The sequence below is a fragment of the Oryctolagus cuniculus genome, chromosome 13 (genome assembly GCF_051225735.1).
Source record: "Oryctolagus cuniculus isolate XC-2025 breed Fujian yellow rabbit chromosome 13, ASM5122573v1, whole genome shotgun sequence".
In the NCBI taxonomy this organism is placed as follows: domain Eukaryota; kingdom Metazoa; phylum Chordata; class Mammalia; order Lagomorpha; family Leporidae; genus Oryctolagus; species Oryctolagus cuniculus.
The window spans coordinates 57584679-57607981 of record NC_142879.1 but is presented as its reverse complement, the minus strand read 5'-3'; the positions used below and the strand labels follow the sequence as shown (position 1 = coordinate 57607981).

General features: G+C 46.3%; 1 non-coding gene across 1 annotated transcript in view; it reads left to right on the top strand.

The window, feature by feature from the left end:
• Positions 1 to 22880, top strand: part of LOC103351033 (formin-2) — a 67451-nt gene extending 44571 nt beyond the window's left edge. Inside the window, exon 5 of the transcript XR_016219025.1 lies at positions 21415 to 22880. This is a non-coding gene — a transcript (formin-2). The remainder of the gene's footprint in view (positions 1 to 21414) is intronic.
• The last annotated feature ends 423 nt before the right edge of the window (positions 22881 to 23303 follow it).

Sequence of the window (23303 nt, the reverse complement as noted above, 5' to 3'; positions counted from 1 at the left end):
GCAGCCCTGTGCCTCTTGGACCTGCTGGGTTTTTTCTGGAGTCAGGCTGTACTACCATGGGTCTGGGCTACCTGTAGGAGGGGCGGTGAGCATCCCAGGAGGTGACCTGACTGTCTGGAGCCCAGGCTGTTGCCTCCCTGTGCTGAATCTCAGCGCTGTTTCAAGGCTGCCCACCCATCATCCCCTGTTCATCAGGACCACGCCCCTGGCCACCCAGCTGGCTTCCTGTCTCAGGTCCCAGCATGAGCCCCAGGAGCAAGAGGCCTGTGGATTTGTAACTGAGTCCGGACCCTAAACAGTCTTGGCTTCCCCGCGGCCCAGACCAAGGAGCATGAAGTGGCCTCAGTCTCTGCAGGAGCTGCACGGAGAAGGTGGCCCGCGTGACCCGGGCCAAAACTGGCAAACCGGCTGACCATTGACATAAGTGGACCATTGCTATGCAGGGTCCCAGGCGCAGGGCCCCACAGCTGTGAAGGGCTCTGGGAAGGTGTCCCCAAGTAAGCTCGCCTTCCCTAGCTTCATTCTCTCTCTGGCGTTTCGAAGGCATTGTTCGGCATGTGTCCTGTACATAGTGCCTCCTCCTCTCTAACCAACTTGGTTGAATTTTTTGGGATACCCTTGCTGGTATCGGTTCTCTTAGATGGTCTGGAAGGAATCCTTTACTTGGGTCTGTCCTACAGACCTGTGCTCCTGTTCTGGGTCATGGCAGGCAGATCACCTCCTTGTTTGCCTTGGTAGTTAGACCCCCATTCTTCTCTTTCTTCCCTTGTCTGCCCAGTATTAGGAAGAACAAGCTTGTTTCTGGTCCAATCACAAAGGTGGGTATTGGGGGCACAAGGAGCCCATTCTGGGGCTCTCCAAGGCCATCTCTGAGTGTTCTGGTGTCGGTACATATGTGGGTGTTTCTGTGTACCTGGAACGCGTGTTTTCTGTCTGGCAGCCATCTGGTGCAACTCCTTAGTGAAGCTAAATGGTCACTCCTGGTAGCTGATGCAAGCCAATCTGATGCATGCTATTCAAAAAGGTGGACATCATAGAGCTATTAGGGAAAGTTTCCTTTGGTTTCATGGACCAAGCAAAACAGGCTATAGCTGGAAAATAGTGAAGAGGAGGAGGCTAAACCCAGACCTAGTCCCACAGAGAGACCTCTGCGGCTTGGCATTTGTTACAGACTCACGGCCAGGGCTGCCCAGAGCACAGTGACAAGGTGAGTTTGTTTTGGTAAATGTCAGTTAGTATGATGGCTTTATCTTCTTTAACAGGATTAGCAGTCCCTAGGCCTTAGGATTAGAGTCCACATGGAGAGTGTCACTTAGTTTCATGTTTACTTACTGGTTTCTCTCAATGCTGATATGTTTGTGATAATTATGTGAATGACTGAAAGTTTCAAATGCAGAGTTGTGGCTGTGGAGTAGGCTAAGCCTCTGCCTGCAGCACTGGCATTGAATATGAGCACCGTTCAATTACCTGCCTGCTCCTCTTCCTATCCAGCTCTCTGCTTATGGCCTGGGAAAGTAGCAGAGGATGGGCCCCTGCATTCATGTGGGAGACCCAGAAGAAGCTCCTGGCTTAGATTGGCCCAGCTCTGGCCTACGTGCTGCCATCTGGGGAGTGAACCAGTAAGCAGAAGATCTCTGTCTCTTCCTCTGTCTGTAAATCTACCTCTCAAATAAATGAAATCTTAAAAAAAAAAGTTTGAAATGCTATTTCAAAATTTTAAAATCTGTTAGTAGGCTATGATTCAAACTTTAAATTGGAAGAAATTACTCCATGAGGACAGCTGTTTCTTGAGAATGCATTAACCATTTTTATGACCATATTGTACTTTCTCTGAGTTACCTTTTAATATGCATTTGTAGACTCTCATAAACATGGCCTCTGGTGTCATTTTAAATGCTGGTTTTTTATCCACTTTTTCCTTCCCTTCTTTGATTCTGTAGATTCAGATAAAAGAGTGCTTGTAGTCTCATGACCACAAGATAAATTGTGAAAACCCAAACAACAAATAGATCATTTCTGATGGCAAAATGGAAAGTTGTTGAATGAATTTTTGTGAGTTTAATGTCAGTGAGAAATCTGTATTTTCTGCTCATCTAGCTATCATAATTTTTTCTGACAGTTGAATAATTCACTATAATTACAAGTATTATTCATTAGCATTAATTGCTGTTTGTACTCATGTAGGACTGTGAATTTATAGGTAACATTCATCTATCAAGCGTGTGTGTGTGTGTGTGAGTACACACTTGTTTATGGATATAGTCACATCACCAAATGCCCTAACTGCTGTTTCTGGGCCAGGCTAAATCCAGGAGCTGAGTACTTGATCTGGGGCTCCCAGGAGTGAGACAGGGGCCCAAGCACTGGAGCCACCACCTCCTGCTTCCCAGATGAATTAGCAGGAATGTGGATTCGAAGCAGAGCAGCCAGAACTTGGACTGGGACTCCACGGTAGAGCACAGGTGTGCCAGTGGGCTGCTTAGCACACCACACCCCATCCAGGCCCCATAAGCAGTGTTTCAGGGGTGTCAGTGTCCACATGTTTGTCTTGTTCACTCAACATGATTTAGAAAATAGATTCCATAGGCTTAACATAGTCTGGTGAGTGGTGAGGAAATGTTGGGGAAGAGGTGAACAAACTCTGAGAGAGCATCCTGGGATTCACTCGGAGGCAGACACAGAATGCGGCAGAATCTCCTGACTGCTGTCTGAGTGCCTTTCTTTGCTCCTGATGTTTAATGCTCTAAAACAGTGTGTGGAAGGAAATTCTGTTTTAAAAATATTTATTTTACATATTTGGAGTCAGAGTGACATTAGGGAAAGAGAAAGATTTTCATTCCACTGGTTTATTCCCTGTGTGGCCACCACAGCTGGTGCTTGGACACCCAGAATTCTGCCTGGGTCTCTCACATGGGTTGCAGAGACGCAGGTATTGGTCCCATCCTGTCCTGCCTTCTGAGGTACATTAGCAGGGAGCAGGATCTTAAGTGGAGCTGCCCAGCCAAGACTCAAACTGGTGTTCCAGCATGGATGCCCGTGTTACAAGTGCTTGGTTAACCTGATTTGTCACAATGCCAGCTCCAGGAAAACCATGTCAAAGACAAGCTAATATAGGGGCTATCATAGTGGCGCAGTGGGAAAATCAACCACCTCTGGCTCCATCACCACACATGGGCACCAGTTGCATCCCCAGCCCCTCACTTCAGATCCAGCTTCCTGCTAATGCACTTGGGAAAGCAGGGGTTGATGCTCCCAAGTATTTGGGTCCCTGCCACCCACATGGGAGATGTTGATGAAGCTCCTGGAACCTAGCTTGGCCTGGCACATCCCTGGTCACTTTAGGGGTAAATCAGCTGATGGAAGATCTCTGTCTCTCCTTTTCTCTCTGTAACTCTGCCTTTTAAGAAAACGAATAAATCATTTTAAAAAGGGGTTACAGAATAAAAAGACTTGATTTAAAAGGTTTTCCATGATTTTGTGCTTCTTCAAGTCATACTCTAATGGTTGAACTGTTGGCCTTCCTCTGGTTGCATTTGAAGGGTGACTGCTGGCCAGGAGCAGATTTTCTCCAGGCAGCTCTCATGGACCTTCTAGCTGTGGTGGCCACTGTCGATGGACTCAGGCCCTGGGTTTAGCCGTTGGCTCATTGATCTTCCTCTGCTGGCACACTTGATCCTTATTTTTTTTTAAAGAACTTTTATTTATCTCCTTTTTTAAAGATTTATTCATTTATTTGAAAATCAGTGTTACAGAGAGAGAGGAGAGGCAGAGACAGAGAGAGAATTCTTCCATCCGATGGTTCACTACCCAGATGCTCAAAAGCCCGAGCTTTGCCAATTCGAAGCCAGGAGCCAGGAGCTTTCTCCAGATCTCCCACATGAGTACAGGAGTCCACGGACTTGGGCCATCTTCTACTGCTTTCCCAAGCCATAGCGGAGAGCTGGATAGAAAGTAGAGCAGCCAGGTCTCGAACCAGCACCCATATGGGATGCCGGCACTTCTGGCCAGGGATTCATTCATTTATTATAATTGATTCTTGGCATTGCTTGCTAATTTACAATCTCTTGGAAATTACCAGAGACTAGGGAATCCCTAGACTTTTACTTAGGGAAATTGCTTTATGGCCTTAATTTTTTTTGAATTTTAACAGATTATTCCCAACTTGTTTTGAAACAAGTCATCATATATTCATAAGCATGTTTTCTTTTTAAAACATCGAATGATGGGCTCTCCGCTCTGCAGGGGGAACAGATTTTTATTTTGCTTTCAGCTACTTTTCTAATGCAAGGAAAAATTGAAATCAAGAGGGAATTTAATGGCACATATTTGTGTCCCCTTGATAGTGATAAAAAAATTTCTACAATGAGATAGACCAAAGATTTATCTTGTTCCAGCTGTTAAGAAACGGATAATGTCTTAGTCTACTGCATTTAAATATTTTACAGTAAATTTGTCTGAAATCTGCTTTTCCAGGTGTATCAGTAGGGAGTTGATTGAGAAATGGAGAAGACAGGTCTTGAACCAGAGGCCATATGGGATGCCAGCACCACAGGTTGGGGTTTAAAGTTCTATGCCATGATGCCAGTCCAGCTAAATCACTTTTCTAAAAGATTTATTTATTTATTTGAAAGGGAGAGTTAAAGAAAGAAGGAGAAACAGAAGGGGGGAGAAAGGGAGCTTCCATCTGCTGGTGTGCTGCCTGAAAATCTGCAATGGCCAGGGCTAGGCCCAGCGGAGGCCAAGAGCTTCATCTGGGTCTCCCCTATGTGGGTACAGGGGCCCGAGCAGTTGGGCCATCCTCTGCTGCTTTCCCAGGCACCTCAGCAGGGCACTGGATTGGAAGTGGCACACTCGAAGCTGTGTGGGATGCAGGCAGCACAGGCAAAGTCTTAACACGCCACACCATGTGCTTAGCTGGCCCCTGCTACATGACTTTTGATAGGAGCCTTTCCAGATCCATTATGTGCTTATTGGTCTTATGTTGAAAACATGGTATAAAATGTGATGTATTTTTAACGTCTCAGTGATCTTCATGCACATCATTTGTCCATCTTGTGGCATGTGTAGCCTGCTGAACTCAGTGTGCTGCTCCAGAATTTGGTCTCTACAATTTCATGACAGTTTCTTTGTTGTCAGCCATTTTTTCTTAGGGCTGGCTTTCGTTCCCCTCCCCAGTCCCTCGTAATTTGTTTTTGGCTCAATTTGTCACCAGCTTATAACAGCTTATTTGGATTTTAGCTATATGTATTGGAGGTCTATTAAATGCCTCTGTGTTGGTACGTGTCCTAACCATCTGTAACCTTACACAAGGCAGGGAGTACAGCTGTTCATCCTACTTTCCTCAGCAACCCAACACTTGGGCAAGTAAGCCAACTTGCATATGGGATTCAGCTGGTAAGTTGCCCATGGATATGGCTATGTCTTTAACAGGCAAATCTATTTCTGAAGTCTATCAAATAAAAGCAAGGATGTCAGTGAATATTCAGAGCACTAGCTCATCAATAAAACGTACAGACTTTACAACTGTCATTATGGGATGCTATTTGTCTGTGCTAAAGGTTTCTAGGTTTCATGTCAGCAGAGAATGCTTCATTCTAGGCATTCACATTTTCTCCAGGGGCTTGCTGAATTGTTGCACTGACATTTTTTAAGGCCAAGAACATTAGAAATAGCCCCTGAATAGGTGAACAAGTCTAGTTAACTTCCAATATATGAATGAAAGAGTCATCCTTGTTGTTTAGAGTGTGGATAAATGGAAAGAGATTTATAGAGATGCTATCCTTTCCTCCTGTAGAATGGCTTCCTGAGTTCTTTGTATGAGTAGAATTTTGCAGAATAATTAGGGACTGAGGGCACTAGTTTTAACTAATTTTATCTTGTTCTGAAACATCCTTTCTCATTGTTTCTTTTGAATATGACTTGGATCACTGTGAAGTACTCCAAAGTTTTAGTTATGTATTTTAAAGACCACTTGATGAACTGAGGACTGGCTGAGTTTTAAGTGTATTTAAGGATCTGGTTGTCAGCTGTGAATATCTGCAATAGAGTAGTTGTTTTTAGTGCTTTTCCATCTTTTAGCCCAGTGGGAGGATGGTAGCAATAGTTTCTATAACCACTGTTATTCTAGGTTTGTTGTATCCTAGCTTTGACATTTAAGGGAATTCAGGCAATTTTTTCATATAAGCATGAAGATAGTGGAGTTATTTCAGATGAATAATGTTAAGATCTGTGTACAGAATGGATACAAAGCCCCATCACTCTGCTTGGTTCATAGGAGATGATTGGTCCCGACTGCTTCCTGAACCTGATTTATTGCCTCAATAAATTTCATTGTCCAAAATGATCATCCCCGACTTTCTTACACAGAAAGGTGTTGAAACTGCATACAAAACCTGGCAGGATATGAATTGACCAGACACTTGCAAAGAATATTTTTAGTCCTTAGGGTTTGTTTTTTGGGGAATGATTATTTTATAAATATGCAGTACATCTTTCTTCACTTTTAATGTTTGTAAGCATTTTTGTTACTTTCTCAGGATGAGAAAGGAGGTTTGGAGAAGAAAGCCTAAGAAAGTGATGTGGCTGGGAGGTTACAGGTGGGTGTCAGTTTGTAAGAGAGGTGGGGAAGGGGGAGCAGCAGCTGCCACCCTCTGTGTGTAAGTCCTGCACAGGCTCTGGCTTGCACAAAGCCTACCCATGCAGCCTCGCTCCCCTTCATCAACTGCTGCTGGCTGCTCAGTGAACCTACACTGCTTTGCCTTCTCCAGGTCTTTGTATTAGAGTCTTACCCTCTTGGAACACAGAATCTGTCTCTGAGGATTCAACATCAGGAAAGGGCTGGGTGAATCAGAGGGCCTCTGTTTCTTTTCCAGCTGAATCTGATTTCAGCTCAATGTTGCAGTCCTGTAGTTGAGGTCTACAGATTATATGTGCTGCTTTGATTCTGAGGTTCCTTTGGTTTTATTTCTTGCTGTCGTCTGCCTTTTTCTCCTCCTTCACTGCTTGCCTGATCCCATCTGTCAGTTGTCTACTCTCCTATCCACCATTCACAGGTATCTATTCTGTGCCTTGTCATGTGCAGTCAATACCATAAGCATTAAGTAAGCTGAAATATAGAGAAGTATTTGTTTTTCTGTTTTCTAAGGTTGGGGTGCAAGGGGTATAAGCAAGCTGAGTATCTTTGCTTCCTGTGGACACTTAATGAATTTAAGCTGGAAATTGTTAGACATTTTGGTCCCTAGTATGTATGATGGTTTGTGAGGTGTGATTGAGTGAGTTATGAATGTTGAGTGTTGGTTTGATATAGTGTTGAGAGAACCACACCTATTCTTTATTCCATAGGTTAACTGTATAAACAGTTACCATAACTCTCAGTTTCTACATACAGATTTAATTGGTAAGGAAAGAAGAGGCAACTGGAATACAGTGGTCCATTCTCCACTGCCATCCCAGACACATGAGCAGGGAGCTGAATCATAAGTGGAGCAAATGGGACGCATGGTTTACAAGTATTTTCTCCATTTTGCTGATTGCCTCTTCATTTTGTTAATTCTTTCTTTTGCTGTGTGGGAGCTCCTTAGTTTTTTTTTTAAAAGATTTACTTATTTGAAAGTCAGAGTTACACAGAGAGGAGAGTCAGAGACAGAGAGAGAGAGAAGTCTTCCATCCGATGGTTCACTCCCCAGTTGGCCGCAATGGCTGGAGCTGTGCCGATCCGAAGTCAGGAGCCTGGAGCTTCTGCTGGGCCTCCCATGCAGGTGCATGGACCCAAGGACTTGGGCCATCTTCCACTGCTCTCCCAGGCCCTAGTAGAGAGCTGGATCAGAAGTGGAGCAGCCCGGTCTCGAACCGGTGCCAATATGGGATGCTGGCACTTCAGGCTAGGGCATTAACCCACTGTGCCAGAGTTCCAGCCCCGAGCTCCTTAGCTTTATGGATTCCTATTTATCTATTTTTGCTTGTATTGCCTGTGGTTTGGGGTCTTATCCAAGCAGACTTTGCTTATGCCAGTGTCTTGCAGCATTTCCTCAATGTTTTCCTCTAGGAGTTTTGTTTAGGTTTCAGGTCTTCTATTTAGATCCTTAACCCATTTTGAGTTGATTTTTGTATAGGATATCAGGTAGAAGTCTTGTTTCTAACACCTGCATGTGGAAATCTGATTTTTTCCCCAAAGATTGATTTATATATTTGAAAGTCAGAGTCAAAAAGAAAGGTGTGAAAGATCGATTCTGCATTCGCTGGTTCACCTCTCAGATGGTGTCATTGGTTGGGATGGGGGTAGTCCTAAGCCAGGAGCCAGGAGCCTCCCCTGGGGTCTCCCACATGGGTGTCAGGGACCCAAGCACCTGACTCATCCTCCATTGCCATTCCCAGGCAACCAGCAGGGAGAAGGATCAGAAGCAGAGCAGCTGGGACACAAACTGGTGCCCATATGGGATGTCATCCCACAGGTGGCAGCTTTACCCACTACAGCACAATGCCAGCCCTGGAAATTCAATTCCTCCCCCCACCCACCACCCCCCAAAAAACCCACCATTTGTTTAAGACTGTCTTTTCATCAGGACAGTCTTCATTTGTCAAAGATTGTTTGTAGATCCAAGGGTTAGTTCCTGTGGTTTCTATTGCACGGCTCTACACCTCTGTTTTTATACACCTACTAGGCTGCTTTGATTATATATGACCTGTAATATATCTTTTTTCCCCTCATAAACCTGTTATTTATGGAATGCAAAGTTACTGCACTTCAAAATACATCGGCAGGAATATAGTGATTGCTCCTGTTGTATCCCCCTCCTGCTCATACTCCCACCCTCTTCTTCATCCCTTACCAATTCCCAGTCTCATTCTCCACTAAGATGCATTTTCTTTTTTTTTGTTAGTTTCTTTTTTAACTTTTACTTTATATAAATTTCCAAAGTACAGCTTATGCATTACAGTGGTTTCCCCCCGTAACTTCCCTCCCACCTGCAACCCTCCACTCTCATGCTCCCTCTCTCCTTCCATTTGCATCAAGATTCATTTTCAATTATCTTTATATACAGAAGATCGATTAAATATATATTAAGTAAAGATTTCAGCAGTTCGCACCCACACAGAAACACAAAAGTGTAATATACTATTGGAGTACTAGTTATAATGTGTTGTACATTGTGATTTAAGGCTATAAGACCCATTTTCAATGAACTTTGTACACAGAAGACCAACTCTGTACTAAGTAAAAACTCAACAATTTGCACACACACACAGATATAAAACTGTTCTCCACAGTTGGTTCAAGAGCAACAGTTGGTACAAGGATTAGAAACAGCATGCCAGGAGAAACAGAGGGAAAAGGTGAGCCCTGGAGGAGAGGAAGCTAACGGAGAACTCGGGACAGTGGAGAAGGTCAGGTCCAAAAGGCAGGCGGCAGTAGGGGTGACAGTGGGTGTGACGGGAGTGAGGATGAACCACTAGTGCATAGGAAAAGAAAGGGAGGGACCCAGGGCCAGGGTGGAGAGCACAGGGGGAGTTGCAAGGATAAGGATGAGAGCTGCACAGTGGAGTCCACTGCTGCCGGCACCCTGGAAACGGCCACGCTGGGTGAGGCCGGCGGGGGAGGACAGCGACTTGGAGAGGGAGGGGAGCAACAGTGAGGCAGGGGACAGCCTCAAGGAGGAGAGGGAAGAATGCTCTTCCAAGAAGAGCTCCAAGAAAGGCAGGACACGAAGCACATCTTCCTCCTCAGATGGAAGTCCAGAGCCCAAATGCGGGAAAGCTGGTGCCACTCGACATGGTTAGGACACCGTGGCTGTGAGGAGGCTGAAACGCTACATCCGGGCCTGTGGTGCCCATCGCAACTCTCAGAAGCTGCTAGAGTCCTGTCGCTCCCACGAGGAGCGCCTGATTGTTGTGCGGGCTGAGCTGGATGCTCTGGGCATGAGGGGTAACCCTTCCTTAGAGAAGTGCCGGGCCCTTAAGTGGCAGTGGGAGGCGGCGGCTGAGGTGGCCTTCCTGGACGTTGCTGACATCACCAGTGGTTCAGGCTGGCCACGCAGACACACAGCTTTGAACCCCACAGCAGCTGTCCCGGGGAGCTGCACTGCAGGACGGACCCTGGACTAGGAGGAAGGAGGGCCCCGCCTGTCCCCCACAGACTGGACCCACATGAGTGCCATCATCAGCAGTGACCGGGACAATCCCACCCCCAGGAGGACCCTTCCCACCTGTCCGGATAGGAAGTCCACAGAGCACCGCGAGCTCTGTTCCTGCACAGAGCTGAGGCAGGTTTCCCTGGACAATTCTGCAGCCCCAGGGACACAAGCTGTTAGGACATAACTTCCTGGCTTCACATCCTCTTTCCAGTGTTCAAAGGGTTTATTACTTAGGTCTTAATAAAGCAATGTTTGTAATCATCTCAAAAAAAAAAAAAAAAAAAGCAGCATGCGATGCCCATGGTAACCAAGGCCTGGGAGCTGAAGGAAGGAGGGCCCACCTCCCTCCCCAACCTGGGGGCTAGCTGTAGGCCCTGTGGGCCCATGACAGATGTCAAGGCCAGGTCAGTGGGTGCTGGGTGGAGGGAGGATGAAGGCGCCTCTGACGTGATGTTGTGTCAGTCATGGCAGGAACACTTGCACTTCTGGGCAGTGGAGGGTGCTGGCCTCCACCACATGGATCTTCCTGGCTCTTGCCTGGGCAGCAAAAGACAGGATCCCAGAGCCACAGCCCACGTCCAGCACAATCTTGTCCTTGAATTCGACGTGGTACTGCAGAGTGACGCGTGGGTAGGTGCCCATCCTCCCATAGTTCTGCATCATGTTCTGCTGCTGGGACAGGTAGCCATAAAACATGAAACACTGAACTTCTGAGGATCTTTTTCCATGCTTTCTCTCTCAGTCGGTGTGCATCCTGTTGGTGAGATGTGTTGCTTGTCAGCAGCAAATAGATGGAGTGTTTTTTTTGTTTTTTTTTTGTTTTTTTTTTGTTTTTTTTTTTTTTATTGTCTTTTCAGCGTGTCTGTGTCTTTTAAGTGGAGCCTTGAGATCATTTACATTCACGTAGTCACTGATAAGTAAGGACTTGGGCCTGCCAGTTTCTGGCAAGTATTGCTATTGTTTACTTTGATTTCCTTTGTACTTTTACTGGGAGATTTTCTGCCTGCAACTTCTTTTGTAGTGATGACCATTTGTCTGTGTTTCTGTGTGCAGCACATCCTAAAGCATCTTTTGTAAGGCTGGATGGGTGGTGCCGAATTCTTTGACTATCTGTTTGTTAGGGAAGGGCTTTATTTCACCTTTCTTCATAAATCGTAGCTTTGCAAGGTACAGTATTCTGAGTTGACAGTTTTTTCTCTTAAGACTTGGAATATATCTCCCCATGTCTCCTAGCCTGTAGGTCTTCTGGTGAGAAGTCCATTGTGAGTCGAATTGGAGATCCTCTTAAAGTAATCTGGCATTTCTCTCTTGTACATTTTAATACCTTTATGTTTTACTGGGAGCATCTAAGTGCAATGTGTCCTTGTGAAGATCTTTTCTGGTCTTCTCTATTAGGAGTTCTCTGTGCTTCCTGTACTCAGTTGTCCCTTTCTTTCTCCAAATTAGGGAAACTTTCTGTTACAACTTCACAAAAAAAGGCCTTCTAATTCTTTCTCTCACTCCATGCCTTCAGGAACTCCTAGAAAGTATATGTGGAGTCATTTGATAGTGTGTTGTAGATCACCAACAGTAGTTTTTAGTTTTCTATTTCTTCTCCTTACTTTGAGTCCGACTGTATAATTCCCTGCAGTTAACAGACTGTTCCTCAACGGGCAAGACAAAGGCTTTTCAAAGCCATTGCTTCTCAAAATGTCAATTTCACTTCTACAGATTGCTGTTTAGGTGCTCTATTAGTTTTCAGAGATCATAGAGAACATGTGGTATTTGTCCCTTTGGAACTGGCTTGTTTCAGTAAGTATGATGTTTTCCTGGATATATCCAATTTGTTGCAAATGACTGGATTTCATTTTTTTTTATTGCTGTGTAGTGTTCCCTGGTGTACTTATCCTCTAATTTCTTTATCCAGTCTTCAGTTGATGGGCATTGGGGTTGATTCCATATCTTCTGTCTTGTGAATTGAGCTGCAATAAACATGGTGGTACAGAAAATTCTTTCATATGCTGATTTCATTTCCCTTGGGTAAATTCCCAGGAGTAGGATGTCTGGGTTATATGGTAGGTGTACATTCAGATTTCTGAGGTATCTCTATACTATCTTTCACAGTGTCTTTACCGATTTACATTGCCACCGAGAGTGGATTAGGGTACCATTTGAACCACATCCTTGCCAGCCTTTGTTGTTCCTTGGTTTCTGTAGGAAAGGCAATCTAATGATTGTGAGGGCACCTCATTGTGGTTTGTTGTGCATTTCCCTGGTGTCTAGTGATCCTGAGCACTTATTTTTTTTTTTTTTTTTTGTCACTTGGGCAGTTGGATTTCATCTTTTGAAAAATGCCTGTTTAAGACCTTGGCCCATTTCTTAATACACAATGTGTATAAAAACCAATGTGTTTGGTTGTTGCTGAGGTTCTTGATCTCTTCATATATTCTGGTTTTTAATCCTGTATCAGTTGTATAAGTGGCAAATAATTTCTCCCATTCTGTCAGTTGCCTTCCCTTTGCTGAATGTTTCTTGTGCAGTACAGAATCTTCTCAATTTTTGAAATACCATTTATCCATTTTGGCTTTGTTGCCTGTACCTCTGGGGTCCTTCTGAGAACTCTTTGCCTATGTCAATGTCTTGCAAGGTTTCCTCCATGTTCTCTAACAATTTGATGGTATCAGGATGTAATTTAGGTCTTTAAAAGAGTTTGAGTGGCTTTTTGTGTAAGTGTAAGTTATCGGTCTTGCATAGTTCTTCCCAGAACCGTTTGTTGAAGAGACTCTTCTTGCTCCAGGGATTGGTTTTGGTTCCTTTGTCAAATATAAGATGGTTGTATATGCTTGGATAAATTTTGGGTGTTTCTATTCTGTTCCATTGGTCTATCCATCTGTATTTTGGTATGAGTATCAGGCGGTTTTGATTTTAACTGTTCTGTAGTATGTCCTGAAATCTGGTACTGTAATGTCTGTGACAATTTAAAAAAAATAGATTGCTTTAGCATTTTCAGGCCTCCTATATTTCCATATCAATTTCAGCATCATTATTTTCTAGATCTTAGAAGAATGTCCTTGGTATTTTGATTATTATCACATTGAATCCATAAACTGCTTGTGGAAGTGTGGACATCTTGATGATATGTATTCTTCCAATCTAAAAATGTAGAAGATTTTTCCCTTTTTGTATATTCTTGTATTTCTTTCTTTAATGCTTCATAATTCATATCATAGAGAGCTTTGACACCCTTGGTTAAATATACTCCAAGGTATTTGATTTGATTTTGTAGATACTGTGAATGGATTGATGTTAGAAGTTCTTTCTCAGCTGTGGCATTGTCTGTGTATAAAAAGGCTATTGATTTTTGTGTATTGATTGTGTGTTGATTTTATATCCTCCTACTTTACCAAATTCATCTGTGAGTTCCATTCATCTGTGGTGTCTTTGGATCCCCCATCTATAGAATCATGTCATCTGCAAATAGGGATAATTTGACTTCCTCCTTCTCAATTTATGTCTCTTTGATTTCTTTTACTTGTCTAACAGCTCTGGCTAAATCTTTCAGGACCATATTGAATAGTAATGGTGAGACTGGGCATCCTTGTTTTGTTGGATCTCCATGGGAAAACTTGCAACATTCCCGATTCAGTAGGATGGTGGCCATGGGTTTGTCATAAATGACCTTGATTGTGATGAAGAGTGTTCCTTCTAAACCCAATTGGCTTATTATGACCACATGAAAGAGTGATCAATTTTATCAAATGCTTTTCTGCATTGTTGAGATAATCATAAGGTTTTTGTCCTTCATTTTGTTAATGTGATGTATCACATTGATTGATTGATTGATTGTGAATATTGAACCATCCCTGCATACCGGAGCTCTCCAGGAGCTGAGAGTATGGGTAAAGCTGGCCAGAGTGCTACCTCTGATCCTGATGCCCATAATAGGCACTAACTCCTATGTTGTGGCTGTGCCTGGAGCTCCTGCTTTCTGTGGAGCTGGCACCAGCCATGGGTGGGCTCTGTGACTGGCGCTAAAGCTGATGCTGGAGCTACAGCAGATGAAATTGTTTCAAATAACAACAAGTCTGTGTGCCTTTGCAGACACAGACAATATCTCAGTGTCTTTGAATGAAGCCAGAATTTACAACACAGCAAACTTAGCATTCTTAAACTGTCAGCCCCAGAGAGAGGATGTGCTGATCTTGGTTTCACCAAGTAGTCCCACACCAGGTGGACTCCTCTGATCTCCATGGGGGGAGATAAGTGCTGTCTTCCTCCTAATTTGGAGTCCTGAGAGATGCAGGGACACACCCACGCAGAGGTTGAGCATAAGGAATACCAGGGTCAGTGGCTGGCCCCCGGTAGTGACAAAGGTCAATACGGGAAGGGCCTGGTGGTAATTCAGTGCTGTTCTCAGCTGTAAGCCTCTGTGTGACTGTGATCTGCCCATTGATTTCTCTAAGCACCTACCAAGTATGCTTTGTCATGAACACTTGTGCTCAGACAAGTTCACGTGGGTCCTGGTGTTGCAGCTGAGAATGTGACCTCGTGCCTGCACATTCAAAGTGCTCTCCATAATTTGATGACTTCCTCCTAGTGTAGTTTCCTGAGTGACAAGAAATGGCTACTTGCTAGCAGGGAGAGAAATCAGGCAGTGTGACAAGTCCTGCCTCTCCTGCTTCCCCTCACGTCTGCTGTGTTGAGAGCTGGGTCAGGATTCATTAGGGGCTGAGTGGGGCCTTCCCCTGTCCTGTTGTCCTTTCCGGGCACTGTGGGAGCCACGACTGCTGGCTTGTCCACCTCCCTCTGACTCTCAGGGCTTACTGTCAGTGTCCCTGCAGCTCCTGTTTTCTCCAACAGGGCTCCAACTGTTGGAAGAAACTGAAAACCTGAAGGCAGCAGTTTGGAAATGTGTGCAATTTGAAGTTTCACTTCTAGGCATCCATACTAAAAACTCGATATTCAGAAAGGCATGAGCGCCCTTCAGCATATTCTGGGAGTGGAAAATTGGCAGAGTCCAGGATTGCACAGCAGGGTCTACTGAGTGAGTTGTGTGGCTGATGAAGGTGCACAAGGGACAGGAAACCAACTGTTTTCACCGCAAGCTGACAGGAGATGGCAGTGGAGCACATGGCCGTGTTGTGTCCCCACCTAAGCAAGGCAGACAGGCCTGCACCTCACCATGAGGACAGGATGGGAGAGTAACTCGTAGAGTGAGCAACACTTGTGAGTGAAAGGACCACATCATCCTTTATTTCGTTTTGCTGTTAAACTGGCCTGCTTGCTTTAGTGATGAAATAGTTCTTGTCTTTGTCTAAAATGCTGAAAGTTCAGACAAGCTGAGAACTTGAATTTCATAAATCGTGAATATTGCGGACACTTGCTAATACAACACATTGTTCCTTGTAATACCACAAAATGCACTTCTTTTCAAAAACATTGAGATAATGAATCAAGGTGATAGTAAAGATTTTGAAAGTTCCACGTACCCGAGCAGATCACTCTTAGTGGTTTGGTCGCATCTCTCAGATTCGGTCTGTCTCATCATTTATCTCTGTCTCAATCTCTCTCTCATATAAATTGATCTAAATGCAGACATGTATATGTTTTTGGATGCATGTTTGCTTATGTACCTGTTGCTAGATAAGATCCTCACTGCGGACTGACCAGGAACTTGTTTTTCCCATGGCACTGTCCTGGCCATCATTCCATGTGGGCACAAGTTGACCCAGCCCAATCACTTCAACAGGTGCAAGGATGCCCTAGCACAGGTGGAACAGAATTAATACATCCCTTCCACACAGAGGAAGTGAGGTTTCCTGTTCCTTGGAGTTTATGAATATATTTACTATTGATGATTGATTTTTAACATATAAACTTGGATATCTCTGGGATTTTATTTTTAAATAATTTTGGTTAAAACAAAGAAATTTGGCCACTGTGACACTACAGGTTAAGCTGCTACCTTAACCAGCAGCATTCCATTTGGGCTTTGATTTGAGTTCCTACCGCTCCATTTCTGATCCAGCTCCATGCTAATACTCCAAGGAAAGCAGTGGAGTATGGCCCAAGTGTATGGGCCCCTTCACCCACGTGCTAGACCTGGAATAAGCTCCTGGCTCCTGGCTTTGCCTGGCCCAGCCCCGGCCATTGTGCCATTTTGGTGTGAGTGAGAGGACGGAGGACCTCTTTCTCTCTGTCTCCCACCCTCCACATGTCTCTCTCTATCCATCTTTCTCTCTCCCCCTCTCTGATCTCTGCCTTTCAAATAACTAAAAAAAATTATGATAAAATAAGATGTCAGAAGCACATTTCACGCTAAGTGTCAAGAAAGAAGAAGCCAGTTGCTATGTTAGTGCATGCATATGTGACATCCTTTGTAGGTACAGGCCTGAAGACAGAGAGTGAAGAGATTGCCAGGGATTAGGTCTGGACGGTTGGGGGCAATGACTTGGGGAGTACAGATGGATGAAAGGTTCCAGAGTGACACAGTGGTGATGGACACACAGCATTAATTAAAGTGGTTACTATGGAATACCTTAAAAAGTTAATAGTATATTTTATTAAAAGCGAATTTTATAGTATACAGAATAGTAATTTCTTATGCGGAGGTAAAGGAGAAAGATGAACATTACTACATATTGTGTAGTAAGGGAGGGGGCTGTGAGCGCTGGCCCAGGGACAGGTGCCAGCTGTGGAGCTGCAAAGAGCTCAAGGTCTTGGGACTCGGCAACAGGCATTTCCTGCCTAGAAGGTTGCAGTAGATCCGAGACTGCGGTGGGGTCTGGATCTGATTCTGCGGCATTCACTGGCTCTACAGGAGGAGCTGCTGGAGCTCCCTGGCACTCTGGAGCTAGTGCCACGGTGGGGTCTGGTGTGAGCTCCCTGGAGGTTTCCAGAGCTGGTATGCGAGCCTGTTCTGGCTGTGGGGCTCCATCTGGCAACAGAGATGGAGGTGGCACAAGCTCTTGTTGTGGAATTGGAGCTTCCGCTGGCCCTGGAATCACAAGAGGAGAACATATCAGCAGCAGGCCTGACTTTTCCTGTGCCTTCCAGAGATAAAACCTTGTCTCCGACTCTCAGGGAAACCTTTGACGCAAATTCTGCTTCCTGAATGACTTTCAGGAAGTTGGGCCTCCATTTTAGTCATCAGGATCCCTTGTTGCTCCTAGACCCGCCCCTGGTTCTGGAAGCTTTTCTGAGTGTGACCTAAACTCTTCACCTCCCCGTGCACTCACATGCACTCATCCCCATCCTGCTCACCCTCTAGTTCTGCCTCAGTGGGCTCCGGGTGCTGCAATCGTCCCAGGAGGAGTTGCACACGGTGCCCCAGCTCTGAGTCACGCAGGATGAGCTGTGCATAGTCCAGCAGCATGTGCAGACTGGTGTACTGTGGGGGATGATCAAAATCTTGCGGGTATTGCTCCAGCCAGGTGGCCAGGATGGTCGAGATAGCACTGGGGGAGGCAGGTGGGCAGTCCAGTGAGAGGCCTGGCCCTTCAGGCTGCACCATTTTCCCAAGATACAGATGGGGCTTCAGTGCCTCCCATAGCTCTGACCCAGCTCATGCCACTGGAAAACAGGCAGGATAGAGCCCTGGTCCCTGAAGGGGGACTGACAAATGGCCCTATGAGAGGGAGCCCTTGACCATGGTGTCACCACATATCCCTTTACAGTGAAACACACTGATGCACACTATTGTCTGTGTCTTGTCCTCCCTAGAATGCCAGCACCACAAATACGGAGTGGGATGTTGTCTGCTTGGTTCACTCACTCTCTGGCACTCAGTAGGTGCTACCTAAGTAACTGAAGCAGGAGGAAGCAAGGAGTGCAACCTCTGTCCCAGGCTTCTGAGGCCTGTGCTACTATCCTCAAGTGGTAGTGCTGACAGCACAGTGAATGGGTCTGCTCTTCCCAGTGCTGCTCATCTCCTGAGGTGCCTGACCCTTGGGCACTGGCTGCAACCTCTGAGCACCCATCATGCCTCACTGTGGGACTGCAGCCATATTTGTGAGCAGGAAGCCCCCACTCCGACTCTGGGTCCCAGGATGGACTGATGGTGAAAGCAGGTTTGGATGAGAGGTGGTGGTGCTGGATTCCCTCAGGGCTTTATCTTGTCCTCCCACTACCCCTCTCTGCCCCACAGTGCCTGTGGCCCAGTCCCAGCTCTCTGGTTGGTTCATTTGTACAGGGCACCACACAGACCTCATCTCTGCAAGAACATCACAGGAGGTTCAGATCCAAGGCTCCTTCAATTGCATGCAACGCACAGTCCCCACACTTCCAGCACAATGTTGTTAAAAACTGGGTCCCTCCACTTCCACCACACCCACTCACTGTTTGACTGCGTCCTGGAGTACACCTTCAGCAGTAGGAGAGAACCATGGGAACCTAGAGGAGGCAAGGACGGTATCACATCGGCCCCATGGTTGGCACCCCCTGTCAGTGAGCGTGTCTGGGTCTACCAAGAAGGGAAGTCCAACAGGGACTGGCGCGTGTCCTGGGCTTTGGATCAAGGTCACTGCCTAGAAAGGTCCTGCTGATCGTGTGACTTCATGTCCACCATGGCAGGAGGAAACTCCAACCAGCTTGTTTCAAAGGAAGCTGAAGGTCTGCACTCCTCTGGCTCTCATCACATATCCTTGGTCTGGTTCAACCCAAAAACACCTGGATGGAATCTGGACCCAGCTCAACAAATAAGGAAACAGTTTAACTTTGCATGGACATTTGATGCAGTGGTATGTCCCTAGAAATACTCCCTTCCCATATCCAAGCTGCTGGGTTGGAGTCCTCATTCCAATTTCAATCTAGTGCACTGTGAATGTGCACCATGGGGACAGGATATGACTCAATCCTGGGGTCCCTATCACCCATGTAGGAGGTCTGTATTGAGTTCTTGGTTTTTGACTACAGTCTCTCTTAGCTCATCTCTTCAGGGAAATTCTATAGAGGAACAGCAGATGGAAGAATTTTTACTCCTTGTCCCTCTCTCAAAGGAATATGTAAAAAAAATTATTGAACCATTCAGCTCAATTTCAGAGAATCATAAAATGCTAAAGCAAGAACTTCCTTTCAGGGAGGGGAAAATAAGGAGAAGGTGGGGTGACCTTGCCAAGACTCACAGGTTGAGGTGGCCTGCAGATTTGGGAGACTGACCTTCCTAACAGTGCGTTCAGCACCTGCCCAGTGGTGGCAAAAGCTCTGTAGGTTCTCAGGAAGGTGGGAACATATAAGGGCTCAAAGCCAAGGAAGGCAGGCACCAGGCGGTCCACCAGCTTCTGCAACGTGTCTTCCTGGGCCCTCCACCCAACGTGGGCATCATACTCGATCAGTTTAGATGGATTTTTCACCTAGGTTAGGAGAAAGGAGGGACACACAGTCAGTGCAAGCTCCAGGAGCCACCAGAAATGTAGGAGCTGGGATTCAAACCAATGCCAAAGCCATCACTGATTCTTGTCCTGCATCACACTGATGGCGCTCTGCCTACCCCACCGAACACCCATCTAAGACCCTCAAGAAGCAGGTGGCATCGGGGCCAGGATGTGGAACCCCCTCTGCACTCCTACTCACCCTGGGCCAACAGCGGCCTCTGTTGGCCTCCTGTCTCTCCATGCGGGAGATGGAGTACAGGACCTTGTTCAGCAACTTCTGACCTCTGTTGTGCTTGGAGCTCTGGAAAGACAGTGCCCGGCAGGTGCAGAGCAAGCATCAGGGCCCTGCCTGGTCCCTTTCCCTCTGTTTCTGCCCCTCGGGACCTCCTCTTCTCCTGACCACATGGACCTTGCATCACAGAAAACCCCCTAGAGGATGGGATGTGCTGGCATGCGGGATGTGAAATAACATCTAGGCAGCTATGAGTGCCCAGAGGATTTCTTTCCGCTCTGCCAGCCATGACCTGAGTTGTGAAGAAGACAGCACCACCAGGTTAAGGCCTCCCAGCCTGACCACCACCTACCACATGATAGGCCCTCCCCTCACATACTATTTCCCCCTCCCCAATAAAGGTGTTTTGGGGCAGCCCAGGTGCTTTCGCCATGAAGTCTTGGCCTGAACAGCTTTATCCTGGGTGGTCCTGAGTTACCTGTGGTTGCCGTGTGCTACAAGGCTGGGTGTGGTGGGGGTGAGGCGAGAACCAACGTTGGAATCGCTGCCACAACCCCTCATCACGCGGGTTTCTCGGGCCACGGCCTCGAGAAGTGGGAACACAACAAGAGAACATCTTGTTCTGTCAAGCGTCTCTCGCCAAATGAGCTGCGCAGGGGCCTCTCTCTAGAATGTTCGTGCCTGGTTACCAGGGTTACAGGATCTGTTGTGACCTGTTGCTAAGTGGCGCGGTAACAGTTGGGGCTTCCTTATCTCACCCCTCTTCTCCCATCTGAAGTCCCCAAACCACGCTGGGATTGAATGTATTCCCACCCTGCTGTCCCATTCTGTCTCTGTTTCTCTACACAGTGACACCAGTGCCCCCTTTGAGCAGGACCTATGGACTTCCTGGCTGCTACCACAGTGGCAGACACATGGAACCTTATTTCCAGATTTCCTGACTTTGACCAGGGTGGAACCCTGAATTGGTTACTGTGCCCCTTGGGACACCCCCAGTCTCAGCAGCAGCATTGTAGGATCATTCTAGAATCTACTCTAGGGGTGTCATCAGGTATACAAGTGACAATACTGAGTGAGCCTATGGCTGGTCCTAATGCAAAAAGTAGAGCTAAATACAGAAGAGGGTGTCAGATCACATGGGATACAGGGTCTTTGAATCATTTGTGGGAAGTGCACACGATTCACCAATCCCCTTGTTGTCTAATGATTTCAAAGTATCCTGTAGAACTGAAAAGCAGACCTGATTCCTGTTATGTGAGCTTGGTATTGTCCACCTTCCTTCCTTTGCATCATTTCTCTGTCATGAGTGGCTTGAAATTTATCAAATCAGATATTGTCCTCCCAGACCTTCCTGTGTCTTGTCTTCTTTAGGCCTTGACCTTAGTACTGAAGAACAAAAGTGACAACTGACTCCATTTTTAAACAAAAAAAGCAGCTTCCATTTTCCATAGCAGACCCGAGTCCTTGTAAGAGCAGACTTTCAGGCATTCCAGAGATGGAGATATCAAAGCTTACCAGGAACAGCTAGCTTGGTAGACCAAGGAGAGCACAGGAGAGAATGCTAAACAAAGTAACTCCCTGGCCCAGAGCTCCTGTGCTGTAAGCCCCCGCTGCAACTCCCTGTACCCAGAGCTTCCGTGCTATATGTAACTCATTTTTCCTGCTAATGTAGCCCCTTTTTCCTTTAAAAACTCTCCCAAAGATTGGAGACACTCCTTCCTCCGCTGTGCCGGTTGGTTGGATGGGGTCCCTGTCGTGGCTTCTACTCCTGAATAAACCTTGCTTCTGAAGTTCGGTGTGATCGACTCTCGGGATCTCTGCAGGGATCTAATGATCTGGAAACAGCATATTTTTTGGTCCCCAACAATACCTGTTATCAACTTGTGTGTGGAACAGAATTAGGTTTGTAATGATTTGTTTGTTTGCACAGCAGAGAGAGAAGGGGAGCTAGAGATCTTGTATCCACTGGTTTACTCCACAAAGGGCTGAAACAGCCAGCTCTGGGCCATGCTGAAGGCAGGAGCCAGGGGCCTCATCTGGGACTCCCATGTGGTTGGCAGGGATCCAAGCACTTGGACCATCTTCTGCTGCCTTCCTAGGCACATGAGCAGGAAGCTGAATCAGAGGCAGCTAATCAGGATTCAAACCAGGTTTCTATTTGGGATGCTCACGGTGAAAGTGATGGCTCAACCCAGGCCTCCAAAACTCTGGCACGGTGGGCAGACTTCTAGCAGCTCTCGTCTCCCCTCACCTCCTGGTGCACTTTCCCAAGTAGTAACCTGTCCTGAAGTGTGTATTCGGCTAGGCACTCTCTTCTAGTCGATAGGACGAGGTGTCATCTGCGAGATTTACATGTGATGTGATTGCAACTAAAGCCTTTCTCTGCTCAGTTCTTTTCCTCTCCTCCCTCCTCTTGTCATTCCCTTCCTCTCCTTCATCCTCCTCCTCCTCCTCCCTCTTTCTGCCCACCCTCTGTGAGTCCCCTGTCCTTAGTGAAGGCCCACTATGATATTTACTGCTTTTGGGAAAGCCTGGTGTCTCAGAACCCCACAAGGACAGCAGAGAGCGGGGAACTCTGCTCAGTCCACACTAAATCCTGCCAGTCCCCCTAAATCCTTCCCTACTTGAGCTTCCTTTGAGGCCACAGCCCCTACCTCTGAGCCTCTGTAGCAGAAGCCCTGAGGTGAGTATCACGGGACTTGTGGGGCAGTGAAATCGTGAGATCATCACAGTTGTAAATGGACACAGTTGAGTTCATGGTTTCTAAGGGCAGTGCACCTGCCCCAGAGTCAGCTTTGGCTCTATTCCATCCTCTCCTCCTGTGGGCAGCCACAGGCAGTCGCCCCTTTTGGTTACACTTAAACATATGGATGGAGACATCCTGGCACAGACAAAAGGCTAAGGAGGTTCCAGGAAGAAGCAGGAAGAACCATATCTCACTGTTATACTTCTCACAAGAGATGATGTAGATAATCAGTCACACCTGAAACCTGCATTTATCACCTAGGTGTTTTATTATACCCTTGTAATCAATGATAGAACCTTGTTGGTAACTCTTTGTAACCCCAAAAGTCTTTTAGATATGTAAATCTTTTGTGTGCCTTCTTGTGTACAACTGGTCATGTTTAAATACTACTAGACTTGTTGAATAAACGACCTTGATCAGGATTTGTCTTGGCTCCATTCTTTGCGTCCTTGTCCCCGCATTCCAACTTTCTGTTTCAGGAAACCTGGTTCTTTGTGTTACAGACGGGCACATCCTCCTCCCCACCGAAGCTCTCTGAGTCCCACTGGCCACCTTCCTAACCTCCTCTCTGGGCAAACTCACTTCTGCACTGAAATCTACACAGTGGAGCCTCCCCAGACACTGCTGTCAGTGTTGTGTAGAGCGGGCTCCTCTTCTTGTCTTCCCCAAGCATAACTGTCCCTAAGTGTAGACCTTTCAGATGCCCCCCATGAACTGCCTCAGCACTCTTGCAGAACCCTCACTGAGTATGTTACAGCACTTGCTCTTTGATTCTTGCTATTTTTGTTTTGAAGATTTTGTCTCCCTCTCCTTGCAGACTACGAGCTTCTGGAGGGAAGGAGCCA